Here is an 11,096-nt window from a genome sequence, read left to right as displayed (position 1 = left end):
ATGATGCCCTGAGTCCTCAGTTGATCTATTGTGCTGTAAGGATTCCACCCAAAGCACACATTTCAATGTGAATTCCTTGACTTGGGTACCAAGGATATGGCCATCAGATTAAGGACTACTTGAGTTGAGTTGCTCCAAGGGCCAGATGGCTTTCAAGGTTCAATAGTTAAGAACTCAGCAGTGTTCTGATGCTCTTTTGCCCTGTGGTGGTAGCGGTACTTGTGCCTATTTATGGGAAACTCAGGTGTAGACTGAACGCTTGATGCCTGACCTGTAGTTAGGTTGCAGGGTACTGAAGGAGTTTTGAGAGGTTCTTTCTGCCTCTGAAGGTTGGGTTAAACAAGGATGCAGGGAGTTGGAAAAAGATGTGAGTCACTGATGTTGTGTTGTTTACTGGCTTTTAGTGGGACTCACAGAGCTCTTAGTAGGCTCACAAAACCTACAGTAGCACTCACAAGCGCTTTCTCCCTCTTGGAGCTTGTAATACATATGGAAAACACTCACAGAGTGCTTCCTCCCTCTCAAAGCTCATAGTGCATGGATTTGAACTGAATTGAGCCAAGGCCAAACCAAGGCCATCAGGGCTCATTAGTCTGAACTGAGGCTGACCTGAGCAGGTCTAGCTAGCAGGGTAGGGCAGTGTAGGGCTGAGCTAGCTGGCCAGGTGCTCCTTTGTCTTAAAGGGGCTGCAGACATTTGTGGCTCATTGCCAAAACCAAACTGCTGTAAATGCACATGTGCATTACATTCGATGGCGTAAAAAACATGCACATGTGCATTACATTCGATGGCGTAAAAACAGCAAAGTCATAATTATATAACAAGAGCACAAGTGCAATTCAACTAATAAGTTATTTATCCTGTGGCCTTCCAACATGATAAGATAGGAGGCAAGGGAGCCAGACTAAACCCTCCTGACTCCATTTGTAATACAGTCCATCCCTCTTGGGTTCCTCACCTTACAATCTACGTGACTTTTTCTGCAATGTTCCCTCAGTGAGGAGCCCTGCTCATTAATCATAACAACAATATAAATGATGACAATAAACAACAAGAACATAGGCTCCTTGTGCCAGGAGGATAAATACCCAGTGCCTGTGGAACTTAGGTTAGACCACCTCTCTCTCTCTCTTTTTGTAAAACCAGGCCACTTCAATGTTTTTGTACAATTTAATAAACAATCTTTTGATGACTGCAGATATGTAAGACTGGCTATATTCACAAATATCACAGACATGGCTTTTTCAGATTGGTGTATCATCTTCAAAAATTACAAGGAGTTATTTGTATGCAACTGTTAAAAAACCAGTAAGACAGCATTTATGCATCCATCATTTTCAGGATTGTTGGTAACTTGGGCATATTTTCCCCAAATAACTTTGCCTCTTTGTGTCACAAGGCCCGACTCGCTCATGTTCACCTCGACGACCTTTGGTGATAACGCCCAAAGTTGTATATAGTGGGGATGAAGGATTCTTCTTTACACTAAGTATTGGCAGGCAAAAGATGGCTTTCAGTTCAGGATATGTTACATGGGCCTTCTTGAAGTGTAAGCCCATTGGCCTAATGAATCTTTCCTATTTGGGTGGTTTTCTAGTAAAGCCATCTCCAACAAAGCAGATTTTTGTAACCACGCCCTTCCATGCCTTCTTCTTTCTTTTTCCTTTTTGAATAACTTTTAATACTTCTGTTTCTCCCTGCGCTTGAACTTTGGATAGAGGGACTTCCCATTTTCCCACTTTCTCTTTCCATTTTTGTTTGATCATATTGAGAAGTACTTTAGCACATTTCAACACGTAAGCAGGTACTGCTCCTTGTGGAGTCTTTTCATCATTCTTCTGTTTGGTGTTCCTCTTTTCACGCATCTTGATAGTCTTTTTCATTTGTATTTTCTCAGCATGGAGCCGTTTATGATAGAGCTTAGCCTTCAGACCAATCATCTTTTTTTGCCTTCTTTGAATGTTCATGAGTCTCTCGACTTTCCTTCTTTCTCTTTTTCTCACAGTAATCCAAATGGTGTCCATAGTGTTTACGATGTAATTCAATATATTCATTTTGTGGCATGCTGACAGTGGCAGAGTTGCTGGGAGAAGCCTCCTGGACGCAAAGAAGTTGTCAACTTTCAGGACTCGGAGACCCACCTAGAATATCTCTCTTATAGTGGGTCTTCTGTGAGGCGTGTGATTTCCTGAAACTCAGCAATAACATGGTTAGAAAAGAAGCACCTTTAATAATATCTGTCCCTGACCATCTTGGTCTGGTGACTTGTAACTGTGGAGGCCATGGATGGGTTACTGACAGAGTAACTTATAAATTTTTCTGCAGCTTTGTTCTCAGGGAACCAGAAGTCCTCGCCATCAATCAGTGGGGCTTGGATGTTCCAAGGCTACTCCCAAGTGACTGCTCTGGGGCCGCTGGCATCAGGCAGGCAGCACAGGTTTCCTTATCTCTCAAAGCCTGGCTTCAAAAGTGCATCTGTTGTGGGAACCAGCAGTTAGCATAATGGCTATGTTGCTGGACTCCCACGTGGTTGACTGCGGTTCGCGTCCCAGACCTGGTGGCTTAGAACTCACGCCAGGCGCGTGTGCGTGCGTGCCCAAGATCCCGAGAGGAGAATGGAGGAGAAGGGATTGCGGCATGACCATCCTCCCTGGGGGGTGATTTCTCACTTTCTGTCTCTCTCTCTCTCTCTCTCTCTCTCTCTGTCTTTCTGGCGAGCGCACACGCCCTATAGTGAAAACCTCTCAAAAAAAAAACAAAACAAAAAAAACCAAAAAACAAACAAAAACCAAAACAAAACAAAAAACAATTGCTTCTGGGATTACCCCCGTTTTACCTGACCAGACAACCCCCAAAAACTTGACTGACAAGCCTGGCCCTTGAACTTTGTTCAGACTGACTGCCCTGGAACATGTTTGCAGATGCGCTACTTCCTGTGTAGCAGCTGCCTCTATGTCTGTCGGAGGATCAGAGGTTAATGACACATCATTGTGGTGGAAGAGCCACACAGTGGCCAACGGGGCCCACGATCACGTGTGTATCTGACACTGCTGCATATTCAGTTTGCAAGGGTCCGTGGTCATTCTCATGCACCATCCAGCCTCCTCACTGGCCAGACTGGAGAGTTAAACGGGGTATGTGTAGGGGCCAGCAGGTGGTGTGGTTAAAGGTGCTGGACTCACACATGGGTGGCTGTGGTTGGGGTCCCAGACCTGTTGGCTTGCTTTCTCACTTTCTCTCACTGGTCGAATTGAAGTAAATAAATACATAAAGTTGAATAAAACCATTTTATTTATTTATTTCAAAAGGGGTATGTGTGAGTCTCCCAGTCTTTCCCCTTTATTTACACATTGCTGGTAATCTCATTGCACCCTCCAGGCGTCTGGTCCAGTTTCACATTTACCACCGGTCAGGGTGTGGGTAACACTTGAGGGTGCTTGGCATGCCTCCAGCCACACTTTTCACCACCTGCACTCACAGACAAAATTTCCTGGTGGCAGTGTACACTGCATTCCCAGCGAGATAGCCACCCTTAGACTCAGGAAGGTGGGCGCCCAGCGTCCAAGGGCAGACTGCTTTCCTGGTGGTAATCGGGCCTTCGTCCTCATCTATGTAGGACGCTTGTCCTGCAGGCTCATCAGGGTCACCATGTGCAGAACTACACTTAGCCCCCGTGTCCGCCAGAGTCAACATCCGCTGCACATTTACGGGGGACAGATGGATGGTGAGCTCTACTGGGGGCCTCTCAGTCCTTGCTCATCTCTGCCGTGTGGGTGCCTCAGCCTGACACCTAAATAAAGCGTTTCACCTGCCTTTCCCGAGGTGACAGGTTTCTTGATAAGCCTGCAGTTCCTTCTTTAACAGGAGAGCCCGAGGTGCCGAAGTCACACGCGTTCCATCCTTTCTGAGCTGTGGACGTCTTTGCAGTTCTCCTGCGTCGTATTAAACTTCTCATGGCAGCAGTTGCCCATTCCACCAAGGAATGATTTCCCTGTCCCGGAGCCTATCAGTGACAATTCTGCCTCGCTGTTGCAGGGAAGGCAGTGAGGTGATGGAGGCCGACGTCTTAAACACCCTCGACCCCCAAGCCCCACAGTCACCATAACCAACCAACCACAGGCTCCACTGGCTCCCACTGGAGTGTAGGGCAGCCTGGGTGTAGGGCACACGCGTGTGAGCTCAGTCACTCTGGGAGGACCCTGTGGGGCCCCTCCCTGTGCCACTGTTCGTGGTTCACTGGTGCACAGCAGGCCGAGTGTGCAGACAGGCTCATCTCTCAGGACCTGCTCTAACAATCTGTCCTCTGGATGTTTGAGCCTCAGCTGTTTCAAGGTCAAGCTCCAGCGCCCAGACCTGCTCCTCAGGAGCTGCCGCTTTCACGTTTGCAGCGTTACATGGGCACCCTCCGTGCCTCCAGCACAAGCCCCCACCCAGCCCGTGGCTGGCTTGCCTTTTTCCATCCTGGATTCCTCAGCTATGGCCATCAGAGCCTTCTCTAGGCTGCTCGGTGTCCCATCCACCCCGTCATAGCCATCAGGGGACAGCCAAGTGGCTAACACAGTAACCGTATCCCGGCAAGCGGTCATCCCAGAACCTCAGGGGCTGGAGGGTTAGCCCCTACATTTTTGGATCTTACTTCACAGTGCCAAATGCTTTGCAAGGTTTTTTCTTCCTCCAAAGGCTGGGTTGAACTGAGATGCAGGGAGTTGGAAAAAGCTGTGAGGCACCGATGTCATGTTTATTGGCTGAGCTTAGTGGGATCTCACAGAGCTCTTAGTAGGTTCACAAAGCCCATAGCAGCTCTTAAAAGTGCTTCCTCCCTCTTGGAACTTGTAATGTACAAGGAAAATGTTCACAGAACAATTTCCTCCCTCTTGGAGCTCACAGTGTGCAGAGCTGAACCGAGCCAAGTCAAGCCAGGCCAAAGCCATCAGGGTTCATCGACCTGAACCAAGGCCAAGCTGAGTAGGGCTAGCCAGCAGGGCAGAGCAGAGCTAGCACACCAGGTGCTCCTTTGTCTTAAAGGGGCTGCAGACAATAGTTCAACAATTGCCAAAACTGAACTGTCACGCACACACATGCGTGTGATATTCAGTGGCATAAAATAGCAAAGTCGTAATTACACAACAAGTGCATGAGCACAGTGTGACTAATAACGGGAGTTGTTTGCCCCATGGCCTTCAAACATGATGCGATAGGAGGTGAGGGCGCTGACTAAACCATCCCGACTCCATTTGCAATACAGAGGTTTATAGGCGGACCCTGGATTTAATGGGATTTTCTGTAATTGTGTTCAGAAGGAATGTGGAGAAAGCTGTCTTTGTGGGTTGTCTTACATGGAGAGCAAGGTGCTTCCCAAGGTCCAATAGAATCCCAGGAACTCCAGCTCTCACTGCTCAGAGCCTGGAGGCTCTTGTAAAAGGTCATTCGCATTGCAGAACTGGATCTGTAAGGCCCCTTGCAGGAAACACCTGTGAAGGCTGGCTACTTACAGCCTTAGCTCCCTAGTTCAGCTGCAGGTTAATGTAGGCTCTGACCTGGACACAAAGTAAATTTCCACTTTCTAGGATTTTGTACTGTGGTAACTGCGGGAAGAACAGAGACTGTGTGGGTTTAGCTCAGAGTGCTGTTTGGTTCCTAACGTCCAATACTAGGAACTCCAGACCTGCAGAACTTATGCTTAGAGCTTGGGAGGATGTCTTGGAATCTCATTAGCCCTGTGTGGGTGGACCTTTGTGATTTTTAAAAATATGGGTCATCAGAAAAGTCATGACACATTTTTGCATAGAAAAACAGAAAAATATGGCATGATTTTTCTGATGACCCAATAGCAAAAGCCTGCAAAGTCTGGCCACCATTGGTCTTGGCTCCCTAGTTAGGCTGCTGGGTATTAAGCATTTCAGCTCCAGCATAATAAAATAGCCTTATACAACTGCCTACGTGGGTAATGGCAGGAATAGCAGAGCTGGCTTCAGTGAAGTAGTTCTGAAGGCCAGGTGCTTCGTTAGGTGGAAGAATAAAAGTCCCAGGAAGGCTATGCCTCACAGAACCCAAGCAGGCCGGTGAGCATGTGTTGGCCCTCCTGAAATTGGTCTCTGAGCCACCCTTTATGAACATCTGTGAAGGTTGGGAGCTGGATGTCCCAGTACCCTAAGTAATGTGGGATATAGGGTAATGAGGGCTCTGGCTATAGCCTGGACTTCAGGTGAGTTATACAACCCTGGACTTTGCTAATGGCCAGTAGACTTAGACTTCCCAAACTGAGTTGCCCCAAGGGCCTGGTGGCTTCCAAGGTTAATGATGGAATGGTCTTCAGGAACTTCAGGCCTCATTGATCAGACTACGAATGGTCTCCAGAAAGCTTACAAGAACTTCAGTTTTGGGCCTGTGAGTCATGTTATAGGGAACACCTAGGAACTCTAAATGTTTACTACATAGGCTCCAAATTTTGTCTATTTGGTAGTGAGGGTTCCTGTGCAAGCTGAGATTTAAATGAGAGTTTTTGGAATTGAGTACAGGGGTAATTGCAGGAAAAGCAGAGATTCATGCGCTGAGTTACTCTGAGGGCCTGGTGGTTCCCAGGTACAGTAGTAGTAGCCCAGAAGCACCTCAATACTTAGAACAGGTAGGGTCTTGTGGTAGTGCTCTTGTTATTCAGGGGTGGGCCTATAAATGGATTTATTGAAAATGCCTGTTGAAACTCAGTACATGTGCTCTTAGCTCACTAGTTACCATGCAAGTTATTGAGTATTTGACCTGAGCACAGGTTAAATGTGAGCTCCTGTAACTGCACTGAGCTAATGGGGGAAGAGAAGGGTCTGTACAGATTAGTTTTCCTGAGAGCCTGGTGGTTACCAAGATACAGTCATCAGAGACCAGGCCCTGTAGGCTGCAGTTATAAGACATGCAAGGTCTTCTGGAAACACCTTAGCTTTGAGATTGTGGGCCTTAGTTGACCTATAAAGAGAATTACAATACCTGGATTCTTGAGACCTTAGCTTTATTGTTAAGCTGCTGGGTATTGAGAGTTTTGGCCCAAGGAAAAATTTAAATACAGGATTGAAAGTGACCACTTTTCTTTGTCCTAAAATTTCCCTAAGAGCTCAGGGAAGAGTCATGTCAGCTGAGATTCATCTTGCATTGGCCCCACGACTGTAAGACACTCCCTGCATCCTGGCCTTGGTGCAGCACCACATAGACGTGTAGCAGAGCCCATTCGATTGTTTGCTACAGGCCATGTGGGCTGGCCGGGCAAGCGGGGGAGAGAGAAAGTGAGAAATCACCCTCCCACTCCAGGGGAGGTGGACATGCTGCAATCCCCTCTCCTCCATTCTCCTCTTGGGATTTTGGGCACATGTGCACACATACCTGGCATGACTTTCAAGCCTCCGGGTCTGAGACTTCAGTTGTGCCATAGGCCATGTGAGATCCAGCCCCTTAACCTCCACACCACCTACTGACCAAGAGCCTTCTTCTTTTTCTTTTTTAAGAAAACTATTTATTTAATTTTAATTTGGACAGAGTGGGAAGGAGGGAAGGAGGGAGAGAGGGAGGGAGAGAGAGAGAGAGCCACCAGGTCTGGGACTTGAACCACGGTAGGCCATGTGGGAGTTCAGCACCCTCAACCACCACACCACCTGCCAGCCCCAAGCCTTCTTATTTCTGAGTCAAGCTCAGACCTGGTGTGGAGGTTAAGGTGCTGGACTCCCACATGATCAACTGTGGCTTGAGTCCTGGGCCTGGTGGCTTTTGAAATTCATGCTAGGTGTGTATGTGAACCCTCAATTCCAGGAGGAGACGAGTGGAGAAGGGATTGTGGTGTGGCCATCCCCCCAGTGGGTGATTTCTCACTTTCCCTCTCACTATTGCCGCAAATAGGGACAATTTAGCTTCTTTTTTCCTATTTAAATACTTTTTATTTTACTTTTTTCTGATTGCGTTGGCTAGGGCTTCCATCGCCATGGTGAAAAGAAGTGGAGAAAGTGGGCAGCCTTGTTTTGTTCCACTTTTTAGTGAAAAAGCTTTCAGCTTTCCCCCAATGCAGCATCAATTTAACACTGGGTTTGTCATATATGGCTTTTTTTTTTTTTTCCCTATAGGGCACATGCACTTACTGGAAAGAGGTAAGAAAAGGAGATAGAGAGGGAAAGTGAGAACTCCCCTCCTAGAAAAGATGGCCAGGCCACATTCCCTTCTTTTCCATTCTCCTTTTGGGATTTTGGGCCCATATACACATATGCCCATATGTTTTTCAGTCTGCTGGGTCTGGAACTTGAACCACACATTTGGCTATGTGGGATCTAGCACTTTAATCTCCATGTGACCTGCCAGCCCCATCAGATGTGGCTTTTACAGATGTGTTGAGAAATGTCCCTTTAAGACCTCTTTTTTTGAGACTGAATCATGAAAGGATTTTGTATTGTATCAAATTATTTTTCTGTATCAATTGATATGATATATGGTTCTTATCTTTCTTCCTGTCAATATGATCTATTACACTATTGTTTTGCCCATGTTGAATCATCCTTGTTTCCCTAGAATAAAGCCTACTTAGTCATGGTGTATCATTTCTCTTTTTTTAAAAGAATTATTTTATTCTGACCAGGGAAGGACAGAGTGAGAGTGAGAGAAAGAGAGAGGGACAGTGAGAAAGCAAGACGCCAGGTCTGGGACTCGAACCAGGGCTGGCCATATGGAGGTCCAGTGCCCTTAACCACCATACCATCTGCTGGCCCCCATGTTGTATAATCTCTTTAATATGTTGTTGGATTCAGTTTGTTAGCATGTTGTTGAAAGTTTTTGCATCTGTATTCATCAGAGATATTCTGTGGTTTTTCTTTTTTTGTTATGTCCCTGTGTGCTTTTGGTATAAAGTGATGGAGGTATCATAGGATGAGCTTGGAAGGGTTCCTTCTTTTTACATCTTTAGAAATAGATTGAAGAGAATTGGGGTCAGCTCTTCTTTTATAGTTTTGTAAAATTCAGAAGAGAAGTCATTGAGACTGGGCTCTATCTCGTAGGGAAACTATCAATGATTCCATCTCTCTGCTGGTTATTGGTGTATTCAGACTTTCTATTTATTCCTGGTTCTATCTAGGCAACTTGTATGCATCCATAAATTTGTCCACTTCATCCAGGTTTTCTAGCTTATTGTCATGTTGTTGCTCATAATATTCTCTCATAATTATTTGTATTTCTGATATGTCTGCTGTAATGTTGCCAGCTTTGTTCTTGATCTTATTTATCTGACTCTTTTACTCTGTTTTACTTGATTATTCTAGCTAAGAGTTTGTGAATTTTGCTTATCTTCTCAAAAAATCAGCTTTGTTTTGTATTTCTGTATAGTTTTAAAATTCTGTATTTCATTTACTTCACCTCTAATCTTTAAATCTTTTAATCTGGTAACTTGGGGTTTTATTGTTGTTGCTTTTTCAGTTCCTTGCGATGTACTGTCAAGTTACGTATTTGTCACCTTTTTATTTTTTTCCTTGTGAGCAGCAATTGCTATGAATTTCTCCCTAATGACTGCCTTCAGCATGTCTGAAAGATTTTGGAGAGTTGTGTGTTCATTATCATTAGTTTCAAGAAATCTTTTGATTCTAGTCTCAATTTTTTCAGTTTCGAAGTTGTTTGGGAGTAATTTGTTTAGTTTCCATATTTCTGTGAATTTTTGAGGGATCTTTCTGTAGTTGATTTAATTCCATTGTGGTTGAAAAAGGTGTTGAATATAGGTTCTATACTTTTAAATTTACAAAGACTTGTTTTCTGCCCTTTTAGTAACTGGTTAATCTTCAAAAACTTTTCATATGAGGATGAGAAAAAAGAGTATTTTGTAGTTACTGGGTAAAATACCCTGTAAATGTCTTTCAGGTTCAATTCATTTAATGAGCTCCTGTGTCTCTGTTTTTGTCTACATAACCAGTACAGTTCTGACAGTGGGATGGTTAAATCTTCAATCAGTGTGTTGCAATAACTCTCTCCCTTTAGATCCAACACTCTCTCTTTACGTTTTGGGTAGCTGGTTTTGGGTTCATAATCATTATAACTTTTTGGTGAATTAATCCTCTTAATACTATATAGTTTCCATCTTTGTCTCTCTTTATTATTTTTATCTTTTTAAATAAATTTATTTATTTTTGTATACACATTCAATCACATTGTTTAGCTTACAATGTGAGCATTTCAATATGTGAACATTTCTCCCCAGTCCCGTTGGTCAAAATATCTTCAACCGATAACATCACACCTCCCCATCCCGTCAATGCTCTACCTCTGTATTCCTTCTCCAAATGTCCTTCATTAATCCCCAGTCCTCCACACACACCTCATCTGACATTCACACCCATCCCTTGTGTTTGTACAACCGTTAGTCAATCAGTTTCAGTCATAGAGTGCAGACATTCGGTATATGTTAAGTGGTGACATACAATGTCTCTCCTTCATATCCTGGCTTGTCTCACTCAGCAGTAAATCTTCCATATTCTTCCATTTTTCTGTCAAAGGCCAGGGTTTTGTTGGTTTTTATGGCTGAGTAGTATTCCATAGAGTGTATGTGCCACACTTTTTCAATCCATTTATCCGTATGGGGGCATTTGGGTTGGTTCTATATCTTAGCAATCGTGAATAGTGCTGCAATAAACATCAATGTGCAAGCACTTTTCCAATGAAGAATTCTTCTGTCCTTTGGGTAGATATCAAGGAGTAGGATTGCTGGATCACATAGTAGATCTGTTTGTAGACTTTTGAGAAATCTCCAAATTATTCTCCACAGTGGCTGGACCAATTTACATTCCCATCAGCATTGTAAAAGAGTTCCCCTTTCACCACACCCCTGCCAACACTTACATTCTGACTGGAGTTAGGTGGTACCTCATTGTTGTTTTGATCTGTATTTCCCTTACAATGAGGGATGTTGGGAACTAGCAGTTAGCGTAATGGCTATGTTGCTGGATTCCCACGTAGTCGACCGCGGTTTGCGTCCTGGACCTGGTGGCTTAAAACTCATGCCGGGCGCGTGTGCGTGCGTGCCCAAGATCCCGAGAGGAGAATGGAGGAGAAGGGATTGCGGCGTGACCATCCCCTCTGGGGGGTGATTT

Source organism: Tupaia chinensis, unplaced genomic scaffold, assembly GCF_000334495.1.
Source record: "Tupaia chinensis unplaced genomic scaffold, TupChi_1.0 Scaffold000578_2, whole genome shotgun sequence".
NCBI lineage: Eukaryota > Metazoa > Chordata > Mammalia > Scandentia > Tupaiidae > Tupaia > Tupaia belangeri.
The sequence above is the reverse complement of the archived record's forward strand: the minus strand, read 5'-3'. Positions refer to the sequence as shown.